This window comes from Sphaerodactylus townsendi, linkage group LG05 (genome assembly GCF_021028975.2).
Source record: "Sphaerodactylus townsendi isolate TG3544 linkage group LG05, MPM_Stown_v2.3, whole genome shotgun sequence".
Lineage (NCBI taxonomy): Eukaryota > Metazoa > Chordata > Lepidosauria > Squamata > Sphaerodactylidae > Sphaerodactylus > Sphaerodactylus townsendi.
The window spans coordinates 133,415,553-133,442,388 of NC_059429.1; positions in this window are offsets into that span (position 1 = coordinate 133,415,553).

The window sequence follows — 26,836 nt, forward strand, 5'->3', positions numbered from 1 at the left end:
CCATCCCTACACAGCCCCAAACGCATCAACACGAAGCCGCAGAGTTCAGCATAGCCACAGCTCTAGAGTAGAAGCTGTCTCTAAGCCTCTTTGTCCAGCCTGACTTTCCTTTGTGTCACTTCAAAAGGCAGGTAAACCAGGCCCTTTGAACCCCACCGGGCCAAAGCCGTGCGCACGGAGTCTCCCCACGCCATAAATAAACCCTGGCCAATGGGGAGACCCCTTAGGAATCGCCCAGGATCTGTGGCCGTTTGAGCAACTTTGATAAGGACGTTTAACCAGACTTTCATTCCTCATCTCTCGTCGGCCGCCTCTGGGCCCAGACAGCCTTTCTGCAAGATTTGCATCCACTCGAGGCCGGGATTTGCACAGATAACACATTCCGGATGGCCCCGGGGAATCCATATGGGTTGTGTGCGCGTAGGTCTAGCAGCACTGGCTGAGTGATCCTCCATCCCATGGGGAGGGGGGGCTGCTATGGCAACTGCCTCTCCCCCCCCCCGCCTTGGTTTCCCCCTTTTTTCGTGTGCACGTGAGCGGCCCCCGGGGGCGAGGAGGCGCAGGGCACAAAGGGAGGAAGGCTGCCCAGCTGTCCCACGGCAATTACGCCTCCTGGAAACATAGAGATCATAATTGCATTCGCATTAGCCCGGACCCCCACGCCGCATGCTGCTTGTTCCGCCCCCTCCTCCTTCCCCCCATACATTTTCCACCCACTGCTCAGAACATGCAGCTGACAGCAAGACACGGGGGTGGCGGGGGGGGGGCAGGGATGGGACACAATATGGGGTGGGGCAGCCTGTGACAGATAATGGCTGGGGTTGGGGTGGAAGGAGACCGCGGCTTTATTTAGAAGCACGGAATTAAATTTAAAAGCCAGAAGGGGCCTAAAAGGCCATCCAGTCTACACCGCAGCACCATTCAGGGTGAAGAAGAAGAAGAAGAAGAAGAAGAAGAAGAAGAAGAAGAAGAAGAAGAAGAAGAAGAAGAAGAAGAAGAAGAAGAAGAAGAAGAAGAAGAAGAAGAAGAAGAAGCCCCCCCACCCCCCCCCCCCCCCACCCCCCCCCCCCCCCACCCCCCCCCCCCCCCACCCCCCCCCCCCCCCACCCCCCCCCCCCCCTACCCCCCCCCCCCAGAGGGAGAAGAGAAAGAAGAAGAAGAAGAAGAAGAAGAAGAAGAAGAGGAGGAGGAGGAGGAGGAGGAGGAGTTTGGATTTATATCCCCCCTTTCTCTCCTGCAGGAGACTCAAAGGGGCTGACAATCTCCTTGCCCTTCCCCCCTCACAACAAACACCCTGTGAGGTAGGTGGGGCTGAGAGAGCTCCGAGAAGCTGTGACTAGCCCAAGGTCACCCAGCTGGCGTGTGTGGGAGTGCACAGGCTAATCTGAATCCCCAAATAAGCCTCCACAACTCAAGCAGCTGAGTGGGGAATCAAACCCGGTTCCTCCAGATTAGATATACGAGCTCTTAGCCTTCTACGCAGGGGCGTAACGAGGCAGCCCTGGGCAAACTGTAGCCCTGGGCAAAACCGGAGTTGGATGCCCCCCCATGGGCGGCCACTCCACCACGACCAATTTTTTTTTTGCACCAGGACATTGGTGCCTGCAGGGGTGCATTTTTAGACATATCCGCACCAAAATTCTTTGCTAAGGAGATGGGGGCTACCCTTTGAAGGTCCATAACTTTGGACCCCCTGAACCAAACTGCACCAAACTTGGGGGGTGCCATCATCTCCAGATGATACCCTGAAATTTTGGTGCCGATACATCCAAAAATGCACCCCCTGCATAAACATCCTAGAAATTTGCTCAAGAATCTTTGTTCTGCATTGAGTTTTCTGCATTGCTGTCCATGGGGGTTGCAGGCTGTGGGGGGGCACATTTCTGAGGGCACAGTCTCAAAACTTTCAGGGTCTCATCAGGAGACTGCCCTAATGATACCCCCCAAGTTTGGTGCAGTTTGGTTCAGGGGGGCCAAAGTTATGGACCCTAAAAACTGTAGCCCCATCTCCTATTGGCTCCCATGGGAAACAATGGGGGATGGGGCACCCCCTTTGGGAGTCCATAACTTTGGACTCCTTGAACCAAACCTCACCAAACTTGGGGGGATAGCATAAGGACAGTCTCCTGATGATACGCTGAAATTTTGGTGCCGCTAGCCTAAAAACTGCGCCCCCTGCAGGCCGAAAAGGGAAAACCACTAGAATACCCAAAAACGAACCCAGCATTTTGATGCCCCCCACAAGGTGATGCCCTGGGCAGCTGCCCACCTTGCCCAATGGGCATTACGCCAGTGCTTCTACGCCACTGCTGCTCCACTGGGTGGCAAATAATCTTCCAACCTTTGCTTGAACACCTCCGAGGGAGGAGAACCTGCCACAACCCAGGACAGACGTTTTGGCCACTGGACTACTCTTGCTGCTAAAAAGTTCTTCCCGCCGCTATCTCCCCACCCATCATTTGCACCCGTTGTTAAAAGCCCTGTCTTTCATCGCCTAGTGAAACGGCTCCGGTCCTTGTTTAAATGACAGCCCTTCAAAGACTCAAAGCAACCATCTTTTTTTAGCCTGCGTGCATATTGGTGGCACAGTAACAAAATGGCTGTGTCAACATTGCTTCCAAAATGGCTGCCGCAGTGGCGGATCCAGCCACAAACAGATTACTGTGGCTTAATGGCAGTACCAGAGCACGCATCCTTTTTGTCCAACAGGGCTTCCGATTGGCTGTTGGAGATTTGGTTGGCTATGCAGGTGTGTGTTTTTAATTGTTGGTTATATACAGAGGTGGGATCCAGCAGGTTCTCACAGGTTCCCGAGAGTGGGTTACTAATTATTTGCGTGTGCCGTGAGGGGGTTACTAATTGGTGGTTTTGCCACGTGATTTTTGCCTCAGTTACACCCCTCCTCTCCGCAGTAGCGCGCAGAACTTGAAGCAGTCTAGCAGGAGGTGCACCGGCGTGCGTGGCAGCCTGCGCCTGCGTGCATTCGTTTCCCGCCCAAGGACCGGCGCAGTGGCTGCGTCCTTGCCACAGCCCCGCCCAGCAATGCCCCGCCCCCAGAATGCCCGCCCCCGCCCCCGTCGTGCCCCGCCCAGCCCCATTGGCGCTACGCCACTGTTTGAATCCCACCACCATGGGAACCTGTTACTAAAAATTTTGGATCCCACCACTGGTTAGATAGTAGCTGCCCAAAGATTCCCTTTGATGATACTAGGCCTGCCAGCGTGCGGGCAGAAACCAGCAGGCTTGTGGTGGCATTTACTCGCAAGTAGATTCAAGCTCTCCTGTCTGGTGTAGCAGGCTAGCCGCTGGCTTACGGCAACCTGGTAGGAATTTCAGCTCAGGGCTGCTAGCTCTGGGTTGGGAAAGACCTAGAGGTTTTTGGGGTGGAGGTTGAGGAAGGCGGAGTTTCCTGGATCTCCTGCACTTACAAAAGATCAAAGAAAGGTTGAAGCTATTGGTTTCCCCTTGGAATCCCTCCTTATGCTCACAAAGGTGGAAGCCTTCAGACTAGTTAAGAATAGGCTCTTGGATCTTGATTTTCATAATTTGACTCGTGCTGCCAAGACAACCTGTTCTCCAACTACATTATTAATCCCATGCAAGCGTGGAGTTATGGCAGCATATCTTCGTCTGCTGATTAATCCCCCCCAGAGGAGAGCCTTGGCTACTGCAAGATGTAATGTGCTGCCATCAGCTCTGCTGGAGGGAAGATTTAAGAATAAATATGGAACGTTCTAAAAGGGTTTGTTCATGTGATATGACTACGGTTGAAACACTTGACCATTCTTTGTTTCTATGCCCTAAATACAATAAGATACGCATGAAATACATGAATTCCATTTTCTTGCAATGTTCTCAGTGGCATGAGTGCTATAAGATACCCAATCTCCTGAACAGCTCTGATGTGCTCTTTTGTGAAATTTTATACTGGAAATTAGTAATTTTAACTGTATTTCTTAACCTTGTTTTGTTTTAAAATTTTGTCCTGTTTTATATGCCAATAAAGGCTTGTGTTGTGTTGTGTACAAATGATCCCCATGCAACGGAGATCACTTCCCTTGGATTTGCATCCTGCCCCCACCTGCCCTCACTGCCAGCTGGGTCCAAACGGGGTGCAGACCCAAGAAGCGCTCGGCATGTCCTGCTTGGGGTGACCAAATGCCTTGAGCCAACCCAGCTAAGTATTTGCAGCCAGAGCAACGCGCAAGCGAGCGCGCAGAACGGCCGTCTGCCCTCCTGAAGATGAAATCGGGTTTCTTTTCTGCGGCAGTGAGAACGTGCAACTGGCATCTTCCAGAGGGAATTATCTGGTCTGCGTGGAGTTGCCAACTGCAAAGAGGGTGATAGTAAAATGCGGGGAGGTAGAAGGGAGAGTTTGCAGGGTCCTGAGAAATGAGAGGCAGGGAAGCAGGATTTGGGGTCTGTGGGAAAGGGAAGTCTCTCTCTCCCTGGCAACGAGGTTATGGGGAAAATGCCACCAAGTCACAGACGAGTCATAGTGACCTTGTAGGTTTTTCAAGGCAAGAGATATTCAGAAGCGGTTTGCAATTGCCGGCCTCTTTGTTGTTGTTGTTGTTGTTGTTGTCGTCGTCGTCGTCGTCGTCATCATCATCCACATAACAACACAGCACAAGTGTCTGGAATTCATCTCTGAATATTGAGTCCTTCCCAAGGACCTAGGATATTAGAGGTATTTGCGTAGAATGTGTGCAGTTCCTAGAAGTGCTGCTTTCTGCAGCAGGTGGACTGATGTTCTGTCCAAGTTTAGGCTTTCCAGATGTTTTTCAACATTTCTTGGGATTCCTCCTAGAGCACCGACTACTAGTGGGATTACTGTTGTTCTTTTTTGCCACAATCGTTCAACTTCAATTTGTAGGTCCTTGTATTTTGTGATCTTTTCCAGCTCTTTGTCCTCTACCCTGCTGTCAACTGGCACAGCAACATCTATGATCCAAACATGTTTTTTCTCTACCACTGTTATGTCTGGGGTGTTGTGTGCCAGGTGTCTGTCTGTCTGTATTCTAAAGTCCCAGAGTATTTTTGCTTCTTCATTTTCTGTGGTCTTCTCTGGCTTGTGCTCGTACCAGGTCTTGCTACAGGGCAGGCCGTACTTTTTGCAAAGGTTCCAGTGCACCATTGCTGCTAGCCTATTGTGACGTTCGAGATAGTCAGTTTGGGCTATTTTCTTACAACAGATGATGATGATGATGATGATGATGATGATGAATATTTTTATTAAATTTAATATACCACCCTATCCCTCTGGGTAGCAGCCCTGGACTCCAAAGACCAACCCGGGCCAACACTGCTTCGGTTCTGCAATCTGACTGGGTCGGGCCACCCACGATGAGAGCTGACCATAATCTCCTTCTGAAATGACCTGCGTTCCAAATCCCCAACAAACAACGCGACTTTGGAAGCAAAGCTTTAAACCAAGAGGGCCTAGCCCAGTGGTTCTCAACCTTCCTAATGCCCGCGACCCTTTAATACAGCTCCTCATGTAGTGGTGACCCCCAACCCTAACATTTATCCATTTTACAGGTGGAGAACACTGATGCAGAGAGTCTTAGGCGACCCCTGGGAAAGGGCCGTTCGACCCCCAGGTTGAGAACCACTGGCCTAGCACCTTGGCCTTCTAATTTCTAAACAAAAAGGCAGGGAGCCGAGGGATGTCAGATCGAAGCCAAATCCCAGACGGGGAAGCCGCAGTGTGTCATGTGCCCTTGCGTCGGCCTTTGTACGTGCAGCCTTGTGCTCCTTGCAGGCAGGGCTGGACAAAGATAACAATCATGGCGTGGAGAAATACATCTTGAGCATAGTTTCAAAGGTTGGCTGCGTTGCTCTGGACCAGAAGAGCCCAAGGCAAGTCCAGGAAGACCTTAGAAACTGATAAGATTTTGGGGGCACCAGCTTTCGAGAGTCAAAACACCCTGGAGCAGCAGTGGCCCCCCCCACCCCCCCCCCCCCCGCCCACCCCCCCACCCCGCGCCCTCACCCCCCCCCCCCCCCCAACACACCCCCCCCCCCCCCCCCCCCCCCCCCCCCCCACCCCCCCCCCCCCCCCCCCCCCCCCCCCCCCACCCCCCCCCCCCCCCACCCCCCCCCCCCCCCACCCCCCCCCCCCCCCACCCCCCCCCCCCCCCACCCCCCCCCCCCCCCACCCCCCCCCCCCCCCACCCCCCCCCCCCCCCACCCCCCCCCCCCCCCACCCCCCCCCCCCCCCACCCCCCCCCCCCCCCACCCCCCCCCCCCCCCACCCCCCCCCCCCCCCACCCCCCCCCCCCCCCACCCCCCCCCCCCCCCACCCCCCCCCCCCCCCACCCCCCCCCCCCCCCACCCCCCCCCCCCCCCACCCCCCCCCCCCCCCACCCCCCCCCCCCCCCACCCCCCCCCCCCCCCACCCCCCCCCCCCCCCACCCCCCCCCCCCCCCACCCCCCCCCCCCCCCACCCCCCCCCCCCCCCACCCCCCCCCCCCCCCACCCCCCCCCCCCCCCACCCCCCCCCCCCCCCACCCCCCCCCCCCCCCACCCCCCCCCCCCCCCACCCCCCCCCCCCCCCACCCCCCCCCCCCCCCACCCCCCCCCCCCCCCACCCCCCCCCCCCCCCACCCCCCCCCCCCCCCACCCCCCCCCCCCCCCACCCCCCCCCCCCCCCACCCCCCCCCCCCCCCACCCCCCCCCCCCCCCACCCCCCCCCCCCCCCACCCCCCCCCCCCCCCACCCCCCCCCCCCCCCACCCCCCCCCCCCCCCACCCCCCCCCCCCCCCACCCCCCCCCCCCCCCACCCCCCCCCCCCCCCACCCCCCCCCCCCCCCACCCCCCCCCCCCCCCACCCCCCCCCCCCCCCACCCCCCCCCCCCCCCACCCCCCCCCCCCCCCACCCCCCCCCCCCCCCACCCCCCCCCCCCCCCACCCCCCCCCCCCCCCACCCCCCCCCCCCCCCACCCCCCCCCCCCCCCACCCCCCCCCCCCCCCACCCCCCCCCCCCCCCACCCCCCCCCCCCCCCACCCCCCCCCCCCCCCACCCCCCCCCCCCCCCACCCCCCCCCCCCCCCACCCCCCCCCCCCCCCACCCCCCCCCCCCCCCACCCCCCCCCCCCCCCACCCCCCCCCCCCCCCACCCCCCCCCCCCCCCACCCCCCCCCCCCCCCACCCCCCCCCCCCCCCACCCCCCCCCCCCCCCACCCCCCCCCCCCCCCACCCCCCCCCCCCCCCACCCCCCCCCCCCCCCACCCCCCCCCCCCCCCACCCCCCCCCCCCCCCACCCCCCCCCCCCCCCACCCCCCCCCCCCCCCACCCCCCCCCCCCCCCACCCCCCCCCCCCCCCACCCCCCCCCCCCCCCACCCCCCCCCCCCCCCACCCCCCCCCCCCCCCACCCCCCCCCCCCCCCACCCCCCCCCCCCCCCACCCCCCCCCCCCCCCACCCCCCCCCCCCCCCACCCCCCCCCCCCCCCACCCCCCCCCCCCCCCACCCCCCCCCCCCCCCACCCCCCCCCCCCCCCACCCCCCCCCCCCCCCACCCCCCCCCCCCCCCACCCCCCCCCCCCCCCACCCCCCCCCCCCCCCACCCCCCCCCCCCCCCACCCCCCCCCCCCCCCACCCCCCCCCCCCCCCACCCCCCCCCCCCCCCACCCCCCCCCCCCCCCACCCCCCCCCCCCCCCACCCCCCCCCCCCCCCACCCCCCCCCCCCCCCACCCCCCCCCCCCCCCACCCCCCCCCCCCCCCACCCCCCCCCCCCCCCACCCCCCCCCCCCCCCACCCCCCCCCCCCCCCACCCCCCCCCCCCCCCACCCCCCCCCCCCCCCACCCCCCCCCCCCCCCACCCCCCCCCCCCCCCACCCCCCCCCCCCCCCACCCCCCCCCCCCCCCACCCCCCCCCCCCCCCACCCCCCCCCCCCCCCACCCCCCCCCCCCCCCACCCCCCCCCCCCCCCACCCCCCCCCCCCCCCACCCCCCCCCCCCCCCACCCCCCCCCCCCCCCACCCCCCCCCCCCCCCACCCCCCCCCCCCCCCACCCCCCCCCCCCCCCACCCCCCCCCCCCCCCACCCCCCCCCCCCCCCACCCCCCCCCCCCCCCACCCCCCCCCCCCCCCACCCCCCCCCCCCCCCACCCCCCCCCCCCCCCACCCCCCCCCCCCCCCACCCCCCCCCCCCCCCACCCCCCCCCCCCCCCACCCCCCCCCCCCCCCACCCCCCCCCCCCCCCACCCCCCCCCCCCCCCACCCCCCCCCCCCCCCACCCCCCCCCCCCCCCACCCCCCCCCCCCCCCACCCCCCCCCCCCCCCACCCCCCCCCCCCCCCACCCCCCCCCCCCCCCACCCCCCCCCCCCCCCACCCCCCCCCCCCCCCACCCCCCCCCCCCCCCACCCCCCCCCCCCCCCACCCCCCCCCCCCCCCACCCCCCCCCCCCCCCACCCCCCCCCCCCCCCACCCCCCCCCCCCCCCACCCCCCCCCCCCCCCACCCCCCCCCCCCCCCACCCCCCCCCCCCCCCACCCCCCCCCCCCCCCACCCCCCCCCCCCCCCACCCCCCCCCCCCCCCACCCCCCCCCCCCCCCACCCCCCCCCCCCCCCACCCCCCCCCCCCCCCACCCCCCCCCCCCCCCACCCCCCCCCCCCCCCACCCCCCCCCCCCCCCACCCCCCCCCCCCCCCACCCCCCCCCCCCCCCACCCCCCCCCCCCCCCACCCCCCCCCCCCCCCACCCCCCCCCCCCCCCACCCCCCCCCCCCCCCACCCCCCCCCCCCCCCACCCCCCCCCCCCCCCACCCCCCCCCCCCCCCACCCCCCCCCCCCCCCACCCCCCCCCCCCCCCACCCCCCCCCCCCCCCACCCCCCCCCCCCCCCACCCCCCCCCCCCCCCACCCCCCCCCCCCCCCACCCCCCCCCCCCCCCACCCCCCCCCCCCCCCACCCCCCCCCCCCCCCACCCCCCCCCCCCCCCACCCCCCCCCCCCCCCACCCCCCCCCCCCCCCACCCCCCCCCCCCCCCACCCCCCCCCCCCCCCACCCCCCCCCCCCCCCACCCCCCCCCCCCCCCACCCCCCCCCCCCCCCACCCCCCCCCCCCCCCACCCCCCCCCCCCCCCACCCCCCCCCCCCCCCACCCCCCCCCCCCCCCACCCCCCCCCCCCCCCACCCCCCCCCCCCCCCACCCCCCCCCCCCCCCACCCCCCCCCCCCCCCACCCCCCCCCCCCCCCACCCCCCCCCCCCCCCACCCCCCCCCCCCCCCACCCCCCCCCCCCCCCACCCCCCCCCCCCCCCACCCCCCCCCCCCCCCACCCCCCCCCCCCCCCACCCCCCCCCCCCCCCACCCCCCCCCCCCCCCACCCCCCCCCCCCCCCACCCCCCCCCCCCCCCACCCCCCCCCCCCCCCACCCCCCCCCCCCCCCACCCCCCCCCCCCCCCACCCCCCCCCCCCCCCACCCCCCCCCCCCCCCACCCCCCCCCCCCCCCACCCCCCCCCCCCCCCACCCCCCCCCCCCCCCACCCCCCCCCCCCCCCACCCCCCCCCCCCCCCACCCCCCCCCCCCCCCACCCCCCCCCCCCCCCACCCCCCCCCCCCCCCACCCCCCCCCCCCCCCACCCCCCCCCCCCCCCACCCCCCCCCCCCCCCACCCCCCCCCCCCCCCACCCCCCCCCCCCCCCACCCCCCCCCCCCCCCACCCCCCCCCCCCCCCACCCCCCCCCCCCCCCACCCCCCCCCCCCCCCACCCCCCCCCCCCCCCACCCCCCCCCCCCCCCACCCCCCCCCCCCCCCACCCCCCCCCCCCCCCACCCCCCCCCCCCCCCACCCCCCCCCCCCCCCACCCCCCCCCCCCCCCACCCCCCCCCCCCCCCACCCCCCCCCCCCCCCACCCCCCCCCCCCCCCACCCCCCCCCCCCCCCACCCCCCCCCCCCCCCACCCCCCCCCCCCCCCACCCCCCCCCCCCCCCACCCCCCCCCCCCCCCACCCCCCCCCCCCCCCACCCCCCCCCCCCCCCACCCCCCCCCCCCCCCACCCCCCCCCCCCCCCACCCCCCCCCCCCCCCACCCCCCCCCCCCCCCACCCCCCCCCCCCCCCACCCCCCCCCCCCCCCACCCCCCCCCCCCCCCACCCCCCCCCCCCCCCACCCCCCCCCCCCCCCACCCCCCCCCCCCCCCACCCCCCCCCCCCCCCACCCCCCCCCCCCCCCACCCCCCCCCCCCCCCACCCCCCCCCCCCCCCACCCCCCCCCCCCCCCACCCCCCCCCCCCCCCACCCCCCCCCCCCCCCACCCCCCCCCCCCCCCACCCCCCCCCCCCCCCACCCCCCCCCCCCCCCACCCCCCCCCCCCCCCACCCCCCCCCCCCCCCACCCCCCCCCCCCCCCACCCCCCCCCCCCCCCACCCCCCCCCCCCCCCACCCCCCCCCCCCCCCACCCCCCCCCCCCCCCACCCCCCCCCCCCCCCACCCCCCCCCCCCCCCACCCCCCCCCCCCCCCACCCCCCCCCCCCCCCACCCCCCCCCCCCCCCACCCCCCCCCCCCCCCACCCCCCCCCCCCCCCACCCCCCCCCCCCCCCACCCCCCCCCCCCCCCACCCCCCCCCCCCCCCACCCCCCCCCCCCCCCACCCCCCCCCCCCCCCACCCCCCCCCCCCCCCACCCCCCCCCCCCCCCACCCCCCCCCCCCCCCACCCCCCCCCCCCCCCACCCCCCCCCCCCCCCACCCCCCCCCCCCCCCACCCCCCCCCCCCCCCACCCCCCCCCCCCCCCACCCCCCCCCCCCCCCACCCCCCCCCCCCCCCACCCCCCCCCCCCCCCACCCCCCCCCCCCCCCCCCCCCCCCCCCCCCCACCCCCCCCCCCCCCCCCCCCCCCCCCCCCCCATCCCCCCCCCCCCCCACCCCCCCCCCCCCCTGCCCCCCCCCCCCCCCGCCCCCCCCCCCCCCAACCCCCCCCCCCCCCCGTCCCCCCCCCCCCCCCCCCCCCCCCCCCCCCCAGGTGTTTGGAATATGCTGCCACGGGAGGTGGTGATGGCCACTAACCTGGATAGCTTTAAAAAGGGCTTGGACAGATTTATGGAGGAGAAGTCGATCTATGGCTCCCAATCTTGATCCTCCTTGATCTCAGATTGCAAATGCCTTAGCAGACCAGGTGCTCGGGAGCAGCAGCAGCAGAAGGCCATTGCTTTCACATCCTGCACGTGAGCTCCCAAAGGCACCTGGTGGGCCACTGCGAGTAGCAGAGTGCTGGACTAGATGGACTCTGGTGTGATCCAGCAGGCTAGTTCTTATTAAACAATCATAGGGGCAGTCCGGAAAATGTATGTATAAGGAAGGTCCTGGAGGATGAAAATCCAAATTGGCCTAGATTGGTTGCCAAATGTTGTATATTTGTCATCAAGAAACGCAGATTAGGGAGGAGGCAGTAGATACAGTATTAGTGACACACACACACACACACAAGACTGGTTCATAATCATAATCATTTTTTAAATCAAGGATTGAATAAATGGGAGCGTAGATGGGCTGTAATTTAATATGTAGGTAAGCCCACGCATGTATGTATAATTTTAACGCAAGGGTTTTATTTTAATGCTAAGTAATCGGAATGAATCAGTGGAATAATTTAGGTATAGGCACTGATTTTATTATATGTTATATGTTTTTTTTTCCAATTTATGCTGAGAACTGCACATTTGTGTGAAGTTGTAGGGAGTTTCCTGGTCTTTGACTGTAATAAAATGAAATTTTAAAAATCTGCCTCGCAGTGATGTCGCGAGAAAGGGAGGAGAACGATGCAAACCTTGGTCCTCCTTGATCTCAGATTGCAAATATCTTAGCAGACCAGGTGCTCGGGAGCAGCAACAGCAGCAGAAGGCCATTGCTTTCACCTCCTGCATGTGAGCTCCCAAAGGCACCTGGTGGGCCACTGCAAGTAGCAGAGTGCTGGACGAGATGGACTCTGGTCTGATCCGGCAGGCTCTTCCTTATGTTCTTATGTTCTAAACCGCTTTGGGTCCCCACTGGGCAGCATATAAATGAATAAAATAAATAAAAATGAATAAAACAAAATAATAAAATAATAAAAATAAACGTAGGGTTTAAGGTGCTTGATTGGCAGCTGTGTGGAGCACAGCAGTTGTTTCTCTGTAGGGTGGCCTCAGCTGGAATGCCTGAAGGATCATGAGGGTTGGGAAGAAACTGGAGACTTGAGGGGAGGAGCCGTGGGAGGGCGGGGTGTGAGGGTTCCCCTTCCCCTTGCTCCTGCTCCCATCACTTGCTTGTGTTGGATGATGAGGGGATATAAACCTCCTGTTGAGAATCTTTCCAGCTCTTCCGTCCAGCAGGGCCTTTGCTTCTTGCCTTTTTTCTATGGAGATCGGGGCAACTTACAAGTTTGTTCCCTCCTGCAGAGAACTGGTCTGTGGGAACATCAGAGATCCACTGGACGTTCCAGGGTAGCACATACGCATTGCGCATTTAAGGTTCTGGAGGCGCAACCTGGTGGAGTTGATTCAGAGCGGTGGACTCCGATCTGGTGGTCCCAACGCGAATGGGGTTTGGGAAGGGGAGTGACCTCAGCCCTGTGTAATGCTATAAAGCCCACCGTCCAAAGCCAGTATGGTGTAGTGGTTAAGAGCAGGTGCACTCTAATCTGGAGAACCGGGTCTGATTCCCCGCTCTGCCACTTGAGCTGTGGAGACTTATCTGGTGAACCAGATTAGTTTGTGTACTCCAACACGCGCCAGCCGGGTGACCTTGGGCTAGTCACAGCTCTTCGGAGCTCTCTCAGCTCATCTACCTCACAGGGTGTTTGTTGTGGGGGGTGGGGAAGGGAAAGGAGATTGTAAACCTCTTTGGGGGATAAATATATACTACTACTACTCCTCCTTCATTTTCTCCAGGCTAACTGATCTTTTAGTCTTCATCATCAACCTTTTATTGGCATGAGTTTAAAATACAACAGAGAGGTTGAGGAGAATCAAGTTAAAATAAGTAAGTTCAGACATTTCCAGCAGTTAAAACAATAAATAAATAAATAAATAAACTAAAATCTGTGGCGAATCTGTTGTGCCAGCGCCAGGAATTTGGCAACGTCTAGGAATCTCTGAGGAGACTGATCACAAAGCAGATGGAAAGATTTGACCTTGTCTGAGGAGTAGGCATAGTTCTCAGTATACGGGTCTATATATTGTCTTCTAGATGAAGCATATAGTTCGCAATCTAGGAGGATGTGCTCGATTGTTTCGATGGCTTTTTGTGAGCAGGGACATGTTCTTTGTTGGTATGGGATCTGGAGAAATCTGCCGCTCAGCAGGGGCGTAACAAGGCGAAATGGAGCCCTGGGCAAAACCTGAGTTGTATGCCCCCCCATAGGCGGCCACCCCACCATGACCAATACATCCAAAAATGCGCCCCCTGCAGGAACATCCCAGAAATTTGCCCAAGAATCTTTGTTCTGCATTGAGTTTTCTGCATTGCTGTCAATTGGGGTTGCAGGTTGGAGGGGGGCCACATTTCTGAAGGCACAGTCTCAAAACTTTCAGGGTCTCATCAGGAGACTACCCTAATGATACTCCCCAGGTTTGGTGCAGTTTGGTTCAGGGAGGCCAAAGTTATGGACCCTCAAAGGTGTAGCCCCCATCTCCTATTAGCTCCCATTGGAAACAATGGGGGATGGGGCAGCCCTTTGGGAGTCCATAACTTTGGACTCCCTGATCCAAACTGCACCAAACGTGGGGGGTAGCATAAGGACAGTCTCCTGATGATAAGCTGAAATTGTGGTGCCACTAGCCTAAAAACTGCACCCCCTGCAGGCCAAAAACTGAAAACCACTAAAAATACCCAAAAACGAACCCTGCATTTTGGTGCCCCCCCACAAGGTGATGCCCTGGCCAGCTGCCCACCTTGCCAAATGGGCATTACGCCCCTGCCGCTCAGGACTGTGATCTTTTAGTCTGGGGATCCGCTGTAAATCTGAGAGATCTCCAGGCACCATTTGGAGATTGGCAAGCACAGGACTGCGCTCCATCCACAAGCGGATCCCTAGACTTTACGTGCATTTTCGGCCGCGCGGCATCGGCGCACGCAGAGGGCACCCCCTCCCCAAACCACCTGATATCTGGCATCTGGACTGGCAGGAAACTCGACCCCTTTGTATTCCCGGAGGAAACGTCGGTTGGTTCTTGGAGGCAGCTGCAGCAAAGATATCTTTCGCTTTCCTCTGCCATTCAGCTCAAATCGCAGCTTGACCGGGCAAGGCAGAAAGGCCTGGCAGCTAGGAGCAGGAAATAAAATCTGGTGGGCTGGGAGGGAGACCTAGGAAGATGGGGCTGGAGAGCTGCTTTGGAGGCCAGCTTTCCCCAGCCCCAAAAAGAAAGGGTGGAGAGGGATGTGAAAGGCACGCATATTCCTCCATGGTTCTCTGAAGGCAGGGTCATCTTCAGCGGGGTGTACTGGTTAAGAGCAGGTGAATTCTAACCTGGAGAACCCGGTTTGATTCCCTACTCCTCCACCTGAGTGGCGGAGGTTTATCTGGTGAACCAGATGTGTTTCCGCACTCCTACTTTCCTGCTGGGTGACCTTGGGCTAGTCACGGTTCTTTGGAACTCTCTCAGCCCCACCTGCCTCACAAGGTGTCTGTTGTGGGGAGAGGGAGGGAAAGGAGCTTGTCAGCCCCCTTGACTCTCCTTGCAGGAAAGAAAGGTTGGGTATAAATTCAAACTCTTCTTCTTCTCCTTAACCCAAGAAGCTTTAACCTGACAAGAGGCCCCTTCTGCTTGGACCAGTAAACACGGGTGTAAGGCCCTAAATCACAGGTGTCAAACTCGCGGCCCTCGCGGCATGATGGTGGCAGGGGATGATGGGAACTGTAGTCCACAACATCTGGAGGGCCGCGAGTTTGACACCTATGCCCTAAATAACCCGTTTGGGGAGGGGACTTCGCACATATCCAGTGGTGGGATCCAAACATTTCAGTAACAGGTTCCCCTGGTGGTGGGATTCAAACAGTGGCGTAGCGCCAATGGGGTTGGGCGGGGCATGACGGGGGCGTGGCCGGGCATTCCGGGGGCGGGGCGTTAATAATTTCTCTGTTGCTGTAAAAAACTCTTACTGTAAAAAAAAAGTTCCTAATTTCCAGCTGGTATCTTTCTGTCCATAATTTAAACTCATTACAGCAAGTCCGATCGTCTGCTGCCAACAGAAACAACTACTTCTCCTCTCATTGACTGCCTGTCAAATACTTAATGCTTTCAAATACTTCATTTTGTTTCTAGAAATCAAAAGAAGGATACTTTCCTTAAACAAGGAACTTTGCCATATTTCTAAAACATGTTTTTAAAACAGCCCAACACAGGGAGAATGATTCCGTTTTCTACCTTTGCTAACCAGCCACATAGGAAACAACAGGACTTTATGATTTTGGGACCTAATGGCATTTCTAATGGAAAAGCAGACCCAATGAGTAACCCCCTCTCGGCACACACAAAGAATGAGTAACCCACTCTCGGGAACTGGTCAGAACTTGCTGGATCCCCCCTCTGCACATATCCCACCCCCAAAATGAATCTGTCCCATGTTATTTTCCTCAAACCGGGTTTTTCAAAATCACCAAACAAGCGATCCTTTTCAAAAATCTCGGGTTGTAGCTGCTCTTGAGTGAATGGCCAGGTAGGAAGCCCTTTATTTGCCTCCCTTTTCCTTAAAAAAAATATTTTGCAGCTTGTATCTGCCTAGCTATACAGGTGCAGCTGTTAATTTGCGCTTGCCTGCGTAGCTACGCATGTGTGGGGAGTGATTTTAAAAAAACAGACGTGTCTCTGTGAGAAGGCGCAGCAGCAACCCGGATTGTTTCCGTGGGCTCCAATCGCTGCCTGCACAGATGCACGTGAACACAAGAACAAGAAAGCGGGTTCCTTTATCACGACTGCAACCCGTTATACGTTCGTTGTGCGGAAGTGAGTAATGTGGGTTCTTATTCGTGCCTGGAAGGTGAATTGTATACTGTCCAGGTTGACAATACAGCTTTGTGTGGGGCTCCGAAAGGGATGAGAATCTACGAGCGTCATCCTCAAACGAACGGGTGAGCGGTGACGAGTGAACAACACCTCTTTCCTGGCATCCCGTAACCGCCCTCCTAGGCTTCCCCTTACAAGGCTGAGTTTGTGGACGAAAGAGAAGGGAATTTAATCTTATTTACAGCACCAAGCTATTGACCTTCGTCATAAAGGGGAACGCTTGAGGCGAGCTGCGTAGAATTATTGCACAACTCAAGGACATTCCGCTTACGGCTGATTTCTCTGGAAAGTCTGATGACAAAGAAAAGATTTAGGAGTCTGACCTTTTAGCGCGGCGTTTGCTACCTTGTCCTTTTTGATCTATTGGGGCTTTTTGCAGGCAGGCCTCTTTGCTGTCGCCAGCAGCCGGTAGAGCCAAAGCTAGCCTATAAGCGCTGTAGCTGATGGGTCATCACAAGGGGTTTGCATTACGGTAGGGGTTTTTACTCCCCCTTTTCATAAAGGGTAGACCCATCCCTTCGTGGTTAAGAGCAGGTGCACTCCAATCTGGAGAACCGGGTTTGATTCCTCGCTCTGCCACTTGAGCTGTGGAGGCTTATCTAGTTGGGTGACCTTGGGCTAGTCCAAGGACGTAGGTCAGGGGGGTTTCTCGGGTGCAACCCCCCCATTACATATCCTAAGCTTCGCCCTCTGTTTGCAGGGTTAAAAGCAGGTACACTCTAATCTGGAGAACTGGGTTTGATTCCTTGCTCTTCCACTTGAGCTGCAGAGGCTTATCTGGTGAACCAGATTAGCTTGTGCACTCCAATATGTGCCAGTTGGGGTGACCTTGGGACAGTCTCAGTTCTTTGGAGCTCTCCCAGCCCCACCTACTCACAGGGTGTTTGTTGTGAGGGGGAGAAGGGAAAGGAGTTTGAAAGCCCTTTTGAGTCTCCTTATAGGAGAGAAAGAAGGGATATAAACCCAACTCCTCCTCCTCCTCCTCCTCCTCCGCAGTGGCGTAGGAGGCTAAGAACTCGTGTATCTAATCTGGAGGAACCGGGTTTGATTCCCAGCTCTGCCGCCTGAGCTGTGGAGGCTTATCTGGGGACTTCAGATTAGCCTGTACACTCCCACACACGCCAGCTGGGTGACCTTGGGCTAGTCACAGCTTCTCGGAGCTCTCTCAGCCCCACCTACCTCACAGGGTGTTTGTTGTGAGGGGGGAAGGGCAAGGAGATTGTCAGCCCCTTTGAGTCTCCTGCAGGAGAGAAAGGGGGGATATAAATCCAAACTCCTCCCCCTCCCCCTCCCCCTCCCCTTCCCCTTCCCCTTCCCCTTCCCCTTCCCCTCCTCCTCCTCCTCCTCCTCCTCCTCCTCCTCCTCCTTCTTCTTCTTCTTCTTCTTCTTCTTCTTCTCCTCCTCCTCCTCCTCCTCCTCCTCCTCCTCCTCCTCCTCCTCCTTCTTCTCCTGTGGGCTCCTTAGAGGGAGGGTCCACTAAAATATAGTAGATAAAAGCATGACCATGGTGGCATTTCTCTAAGGGACCCTGGCTGCCCGGTTTAGCGTCTAATGCCTGGAAGTGCCACACTGCCTCGCACGCAGAACTCTGGCTATGGCACGAAGCAAGAGGCATGCACAAGGATCTCGCCGCCACAGAAGGGATATGTCTGGCAGCACACAGTGTGTTAAGTTCTTCCTCTGGAGAGTCCTGCCTCCAACCCACCTGGAGCATTTGAGCAAAGGTTTCTCCGTCCTCCCCAGGAGCTGTCGTCGCCCGACAGCCGCCGGAGGGACAGTGGCGATGACATACCTGACCCAGCTGCCCGCGGGTGGCCCTGGCACACTCTTCCCCTGCTGACAGCCGATAATTAATCTCAGATCTCCGCCAGAGCTATTCCGAGGGTGGTTTGCAGAAGAACAGGGGGCCGATCCCCAAACAGAAAGGCGCTGACAGGCGTTGAGTTGTGGGAAGCCGAGTGGGCAGCCAAGAGATTCAGTTTCATCACCTGGCAGGGGCGGCCGTCTGGGCAACTCAGCTTGCAAATAAATCGGGAGAGTCGGAAAGAATCCAAAGCCGCGATAGCGAATTCACACCACGTTTTTTTTAACAGTGTAGAATTCATCACCCTGCCCTATCTTTTCTCTTTCAAATTCTAGCTTCTAGTCCAGTGGTGGCGAACCTATGGCATGGGTGCCAGAGGTGGCACTCAGAGCCCTTTCTGTGGGCACACACAAACAGAGTTTGTAATGTGGAGGGTTATAACGAACCGTCTCAATAGCGAGATGAAGAATATCTGTATTTTAAAAAATTAAGGGATTTTTTTTTTAAAAGAAGAGTTAGATTTATATCTCCCTTTTTATTTTATTTATTTATTATTCGATTTATAGGCCGCCCCATCCCCGAAGGCTCAGGGCGGCTCACAACATGGCTGTTATTCAAACAGCAATCACATAAAACTTATCCTATTAGCCAATTAAAATTAAGCAGCAATTATATACGACATCTAAGATTGAACAACAGAAATAATTTAACAGTTGATCAAATCATTAATTAAGTTAAATTTAAAGTTAAAGGTTAAAATCCTTCCTCTCCGGTAGGAGACCCACAGGGGCTTACAGACTCCTTCCCTGCCCCCCCCACAACAAACACCCTGTGAAGTGGGTGGGGCTGAGAGAGCTCCAAAGAACTGTTACTAGCCCAAGGTCATGTAACCTCTATCTGTGGGTTCTGTGGGGCAGAACTTGGAATGAGTTTGCAACAACAAATTATAAAAACAAAGTAGTTAACTTTCTTAACATATAACATATAACATCAACATTTAACATCATGGTTCAAGGTCCTGTTCAGGTTGCATTTTCAAGTCCTTCTAGTTACAGTCTACTGATACTGCCAAGTCCAATTCTTCTTTGCAAGTGGGTTGGCTCCTGAAGACTCCAAGGGCTTGGTGAACAGGATTCAACATGATGAAGGTTTCCAGGAGAACTCTCACCCATTACAAACATTTTTTAAAAAAAACTTAACAAGGAGCAGCAGTGGCATAGTGGCTAAGAGCAGTGGCTAAGAGCAGGTGCATTCTGATCTGGAGGAACTGGGTTTGATTCCCAGCTCTGCCGCTTGAGTTGTGGAAGCTTGTCTGGGGAATTCAGAGTAGCCTGTGCACTCCCACACACGCCAGCTGGGTGACCTTGGGCTAGTCACAGTTCTTCTGAGCTCTCTCAGCCCCACCCACCTCACAGGGTGTTTGTTGTGAGGGGTGAAGGGCAAGGAGATTGTAAACCCCTTTGAGTCTCCTACAGGAGAGAAAGGGGGGATATAAATCCAAACTCTTCTTCTCTTCTTCTTCTAAGGGCTTATACAAATCAAGGTCCAAGTCTGGTAGCCTCGTCTCCTCCAAACTACGTGAGCTCTGCAGCCTTCTGCTGCTTTGAGTCTCCACCTTTTTCTGGGTCAACCCATTCTGAGCATGGGGGTTACAGTCACCCAGCTGGTGTTGGAGTGCACAGGCTAATCTGGTTCACCAGATAAGCTTCCACAGCTCAAGTGGCAGAATGGGGGAATCAAACCTGGTTCTCCAGATTAGAGTGCACCTGCTCTTAACCACTACACCACGCTGGCTCTCAGCTGGCTATCTTGCGACTGACCAAGAGCAACCTGGAAGTGGGGGCAGGCGAACTGCGCACCAGGCAGTGAGACACCTCCTTGCACGTAAACAGAGGAATGCGAGGAGACCCCCCTGAACATGTGAAGAGCCTCGAAGGAAGTGCTCCGTGCATAATGGGCCTATATCACATGGGGGGTGGGGTGGGGGAGGGAGACCTCCCAGCCAGTGGTGGGATCCAAAAATGTTAGTAAAAGGTTCCCCTGGTGGTGGGATTCAAACAGTGGTGTAGCGCCAATGGGGTTGGGTGGGGTACGACGGGGGCGTGGCCGGGCATTCCAGGGGCGGGGCATTAATAATTTCTCTGTTACTGTAAAAAACTCTTACTGTAAAAAAAAAGTTCCTAATTTCCAGCTGGTATCTTTCTGTCCATAATTTAAACTCATTATAGCAAGTCCTATCGTCTACTGACAACAGAAACAACGACTTCTCCTCTAACTGACTGCCTGTCAAATACTTCATACTTTCCAATACTTAATTTTGTTTCTAGAAATCAAAAGGAGAATACTTCTCTTAAACAAGGAACTTCACCATATTTCTAAAACATGTTTTTAAAACAGCCCAACAACAGGGAGAATGATCCCGTTTTCTACCTTCGCTAACCAGCCACATCGGAAACAACAGGACTTGATGATTTTTGGACCTAATGGAATTTCTAATGGAAAAGCAGACCCAATTCGTAACCCCCTCTCGGCACACACAAATAATTAGTAACCCACTCTCGGCAACTGGTGAGAACCTGCTGGATCCCACCTCTGCTCCCAGCTGACTTTTCAAAAAAAAATGCATGCGTGAAATCGTTAACAAAAATGGAATTAAGCAGGCATCGAAGGTTAAGACTTTTGTTTAAATAACGGAGGGGTCAAATTCTGGCGTTCAGGGTTCACTTATTGGCTGACTGACGGATTGGCTCACAATTTGTGCGCACCACACGTTGCCAAGCAGTGTGCAGTCACAACAGGTCTGTGCATGAAAGGGAAAGGGAAATTCTCATCGGGTTGCCCGAGATCAGGAATGTAAGAAACGCTGCCAATTGTTCTGCGCCGTGCCCTCCGCAGACTCAAAAAGCTACCCAACAAATCGACTCGAACTCCTCCCAAGCTGCAACCTGGTTTTATTGGAAAAGCCCTCTCTGTTGTTATTGTCTACCACCGCTTAAAGACTAGATTATTTGATCAAGAGTACCAACTTCTCCTGAGCAAAGCACAAAGCTCTTGCTCTCCAATAGTCTTTGGGATTATCCCTCAGAAAAGTAGCCCTGCTATATATCTGCATCAACTTATTAATTACAATAGCAGATGGGTCATGACCAGAGCAAGGTGTAACTCTTTTCCGTCAGCACATCTTCAAGGTCGATTCTCTGGTATTCCACAAAATGAGCGTCGCTGTCAATTCTGTCCTGATACAACTGTAACACTTTCTCACATTCTGCTCCATTGTTCAAAGTACAACAACATCAGAACCGATTTGAGAACTGTGTTACCAACAGGATTTATGCTCCTTTCTGATAAAACAAAAATGGCTAAGCTTCTAAATAGCTCTAGTGTTGAAATATCTGAAGCTGTTGCTATGTTTTTGCTCTGTGTACTGCAAGTTGAGCAATAATGATCTTTTATTGTATTTGAAATTCTTGGCACTGGTTTTATGCCTAATAAAGGTTTTTTGGATTTGGATTTGGTTATTGTCTACATCTATCGATCTATTGCTGTGAGCATTTAAAGAAGCTGGAAGGAGCTGGCAACTTGGATAGGGAGGGCATGGGGGAAAGTTGTGGACGGCAGTTCGAGGGAGTGGGGAAGGGTGGAGCTAGGTAGGCCAGAGGTGTAGCTACCAGGGGACGGGAATTCAGGTTCGTTTGTGGGGGTTTTGTATTTTCTAGTGTTTTTTTCCATTTTTGGCCTGCAGGGGGTGCAGTTTTTAGGCTGGCAGCACCAAAATGTCAGTGATTTTTGGGGGGACTCTCCTGATGATACCACCCATGTTAGGTGATATTTGGTCCAGGGGGTCCAAAGTTATGGACTGCCAAAGGGGGTGCCCCATCCCCCATTGTTTCCAATGGGAGCTAATAGGAAATGGGGGCTACACCTTTGAGGGTCCATAGCTTTGTACCCCCTGAACCAAAATTCACAAAACCAGGGTGGTATAATCAGGAAAGTATCCTAAAGATGCCCTGAAATTTTGGTGCTGCTAGCTTAACAATTGCACCCCTGACAGCAGGCACCCCTCAAATTTCCCCAGATTCTCCTTTTAAATCCACCCCCTTTGGCATGGATTTAAAGGGAGAATCTGAGGTCCCCAGTTTAAACATTGAAAGTGATGCTGTTTCAGGGTGGGGGAGAATCCACCCCCCAAACAGCATCACTTTCAATGTTGTTTTAACTGGGGACCCCAGATTCTCCCTTTAAGGTGGATTTAAAAGGAGAATCTGGGCTCCCTAGTTTAAACACCATTGAAAGTGGTGCTGTTTGGCGGTGGATTCCAGCATCACAGCGACTGCCCAGGGGGAGGGGGGGCTGCAAAACTTACACTGGCGTAATGCCCATTGGGCAAGGTGGGCAGCTGCCCAGGGCACCACCTTGTGGGGGGCATCAAAATGCTGGGTTCGTTTTTGGGTATTTTTAGTGGTTTTCCATTGTTGGCCTGCACGGGGCGCAGTTTTTAGGCTAGGGGCACCAAACGTTTAGCGTATCATCAGGAGACTGTCCTTATGATACCTGCCAAGTTTGGTGAGGTTTGGTTCAGGGAGTCCAAAGTTATGGACTCCCAAAGGGGGTGACCCTATCCCCCATTGTTTCCAATGGGAGCTAATAGGAGATGGGGGCTACAGTTTTGAGGGTCCATAACTTTGGCCCCCCTGCACCAAACTGCACCAAACCTAGGGGGTATCATTAGGGCAGTCTCCTGATGAGACCATGAAAGTTTTGAGACTGTGCCTTCAGAAATGTGCCCCCCCAGCCTGCAACCCCCATTGACAGCAATTCAGAAAACTCAATGCAGAACAAAGATTCTTGGGCAAATTTCGGGATGTTCTTGCAGGGAGGGCATTCTTGGACGTATCAGCACCAAAATTTCAGGGTATCATCTGGAGACTGTCATGATGGCACCCCCAAGGTTTGGTGCAGTTTGGTTCAGGGGGTCCAAAGTTATGGACCCTCAAAAGGGGAGCCCCCATCTCCTTAGCAAAGAATTGGGGATGGGGCACCCCCTTTGAGGGTACATAACTTTAGACCCCTTAAACAAAACTGCACCAAACTTTGGGGGTACCATAAGGACAGTTTCCAGATGATACCCTGAAATTTTGGTGCCGATACATCCAAAAATGCGCCCCCTGCAGGAACATCCCAGAATCTTTGTTCTGCATTGAGTTTTCTGTAATGCTGTCAATGGGGGTTGCAGGCTGGGGGGGGGGGGACATTTCTGAAGGCACAGTCTCAAAACTTTCAGGGTCTCATCTCCCTTTGGGAGTCCACAACTTTGGACTCCTTGAACAAAACCTCACCAAACTTGGGGAGTAGCATAAGGACAGTCTCCTGATGATATGCTGAAATTTTGGTGCTGATATGTCTAAAAATGCACCCCCTGCAGGCACCAATGTCCTGGTGCAAAAATTTTTTGGTCGTGGTGGAGTGGCCGCCCATGGGGGGGGGGGGCATCCAACTCAGGTTTTGCCCAGGGCTACAGTTTGCCCAGGGCTGCCTTGTTACGCCCCTGAAAACTTAGATTTTGCACCGGGCTCCATTTGTGGCCATGTGTGAGGGGAGCATGTCTGCGGCAAATCTGCGCTTGCTAGCAAATCGGCTGGCTCTGGCAGCGAAGCAAATTAAAAGTGTTGTTGAAGGCTTTCACGGCCGGAATCACTGGGGTGCTGTGTGGTGTCCGGGTTGTATGGCTGTGTTCTAGTAGCATTTCCTCCTGACGTTTCACCTGCATCTGTGGCTGGCATCTTCAGTAAAAGGACTAGTGAACACTACTCAGAACACCACCCACCACTCTACATAGGGCAATTCCGCACACGAGTAAAATAGGTTCGACCCAGTTCCCTGAGAAGGGTACTGACCTAGGTCGAAGCCATTGTTGTTCCCCACTGCAACCAGCCTGATCCCAGCTCAGAGGGCGGAATCATCCTGTGCCTCTTCGCCACTCCATTCTGATTGGCTTCTGTTCTACGGCCATGTTCCGCCTATCCCCACACATGTTATAAGAAAAACTGCCACAGGAATGGAGGGACGAAGGTGGCATTTTTTGATGGGCCAGCTGTACGCATGCCTGAAACACTCCGCTGTGATTGGCTGAATGGGGGACTCCTGGCACCAGAGATTCCGCACTTTACTGGAATCGAGGTGAGTTCGAGCATGGTTCCCTGAAAAAGTAGTAGTTCCCAACTGGAGTCGGAAATTTGACCGTTACACGGGGCGAAGCTGGTACAAAACCACGTCGATCCCAGTGGTTGTGCGGAGCACTTAGGTCAAACGCAGCTCGAACTTAGGTCGATAACGCAAGGGCGGAATCGACCATAGTTAGCAATCAAAGGGATCAAAAGGCCAGGCTACCACAATGCAGATGCCCTCACTATTGATTATGCTACCTTCATGGTTACTTACATGCTAAAATGGGCGGATCCACCCAACACATGCAAATCAAGCTTGCTAATTGCACCCTTTACACTTACTAACAGGCAAATGGTTCTTTCTCCCACCCTGGATATTCCACAGGTATATATACTCCTCTGAAGAGGCTAGCCACAGATGCAGGCAAAAGGTCAGGAGAAAATGCTACCAGAACACGGTCATGCAGCCCGGAAACCGCACGACACCCACAATTAAAAATCTTGCTAGAGGTGATGTCCTTTGCTGCGGGGAGAATGAACAGTGAAAGTGGGTCTTGAGGAAATACGTCCATGCAAGAAATCTGGCTGCAATAGACATTCACCCCCATCGTGCACCAGAAAACCTTGTGCATAGATATCTCTTGTTCAGCAGCAACCTGAGCAGGTGGAGATCCTGCTGCGAATGAGGCAAAAGGTAACCTCATCGGAGTATCTGGCTTTGTTCTTTTGTGGGTCACGGCCTGGACTTGTCTTCTTTTGTTCTCGGCCGGCCACTCCCAGCTTTGCCAAGGATGCCAAGGGCTCAACCCGTTCCTCCCAGGTAGATTTGTTTGCGGCTGCTAGAACAAGCCCTGAAGACTTGCTGGGAATCCAAGGCAGTCATCAAACAGCGGGGAAAAACAGAGAGTGGAACATAAGAACATAAGAACAAGCCAGCTGGATCAGACCAGAGTCCATCTAGTCCAGCACTCTGCTACTCGCAGTGGCCCACCAGGTGCCTTTGGGAGCTCACAGGCAGGATGTGAAAGCAATGGCCTTCTGCGGCTTTTGCTCCCGAGCACCTGGAGTATTAAGGCATTTGCAATCTCAGGCCAAGGAGGATCAAGATTGGGAGCCATAGATCGACCTCTCCTCCATAAATCTGTCCAAGCCCCTTTGAAAGCTATCCAGGTTAGTGGCCATCACCACCTCCTATGGCAGCATATTCCAAACACCAATCACACGTTGCGTGAAGAAGTGTTTCCTTTTATTAGTCCTAATTCTTACTCCCAGCATTTTCGATGAATGCCCCCTGGTTCTAGTATTGTGAGAAAGAGAGAAAAATGTCTCTCTGTCAACATTTTCTACCCCATGCATAATTTTATAGACTTCAATCATATCCCCCCTCAGACGCCTCCTCTCCAAACTGAAGAGTCCCAAACGCTGCAGCCTCTCCTCACAAGGAAGGTGCTCCAATCCTTCAATCATCCTCGTTGCCCTTCTCTGCACTTTTTCTATCTCTTCGATATCCTTTTTGAGATGTGGCGACCAGAACTGAACACAGTACTCCAAGTGTGGTCGCACCACGGCTTTATATAAGGGCATAACAATCACTGGCTTTAGCACAGTGATCTCCTCTCCCTTTCCTCACACGAACACTTAATTACAATTCTCGTAACACTGGTCTATCTTGAAGGGCTATTGTGCCAATTCCAACCAAACATACTTTGAAAAATGAACGTGCGATGTAAATACAAAGGATTGTTAGTCCGACATCCTGGCTGTGCTCAAGAGAATATTGATCAAGTCAAGAACAAGTATGGCTGCCAGATCCAAGTTGGGAAATTCTTGGAGGTTTAGAGGAGAAACCTGGCAAGGAGAGGATCTTCAGCGAGGTATAATACCATGGGTCCACCTAGGGCTTCCAAGGCCTGGAGATCCCCTGAAATTAGAAGGAGAAGGAGAAGGAGAAGGAGAAGGAGAAGGAGAAGGAGAAGAAGAAGAAGAAGAAGAAGAAGAAGAAGAAGAAGAAGAAGAAGAAGAGTTTGGATTTATATCCCCCCTTTCTCTCCTGCAGGAGACTCAAAGGGGCTGACAATCTCCTTGCCCTTCCCCCCTCACCACAAACACCCTGTGAGGTAGGTGGGGCTGAGAGAGCTCCGAACAGCTGTGACTAGCCCAAGGTCACCCAGCTGGCGTGTGTGGGAGCGCACAGGCTAATCTGAATTCCCCAGATAAGCCTCCACAGCTCAGGCGGCAGAGCGGGGAATCAAACCCGGTTCCTCCAGATTAGATACACGAGCTCTTAACCTCCTACGCCACTGCTGCTCCTCCTGCTCTTAAACACTACTCCACACTGGCTCCAGGCGGACACGGAGTTCTTTCCCTTCTGCACACTCCAGCCCAAATCTCGTCCTTCCCCAACATGGAGTTGCCACCTGGGAATCAGGTGCTTACAGTTGCGAAAAGCGGGGCATAAATCCAAACTCTTATTCTTCTCTTTGTTTCAGAAGGCACGAGTGTCCCAATGTCTTCCTCGCTAGCTTTCAACTGATGTTTCGTCCTGCCTTTTTACTTGTCTACTTCAGCTCTTTCTATGGGTCTTCTAGCAGCCTGTTACCTCCTTGTTTTTATGATCAGGCCCGGCTGGTTTTTATTGCCGATTTCATGGCTGTTGGGTTTTATGACGGTTGAATTGGGCTGGTTTTATTGGTGGCCCGCTGAGTTAATTTGACTTCTGATCGTTTCCCTTTTGATCACTGCTCGCTGGCAAGCAAACCCTTTGAAGAAGGCAGCACAGAAACCCCCACCCCCAAATAAACTCCCCCCACAAAGCTGCCATTTGCCCCAGTAGGGTGAACTGACCTGTTTTCTCTATCAGTACCAATAGCAGCTTCAAGGCGAGAG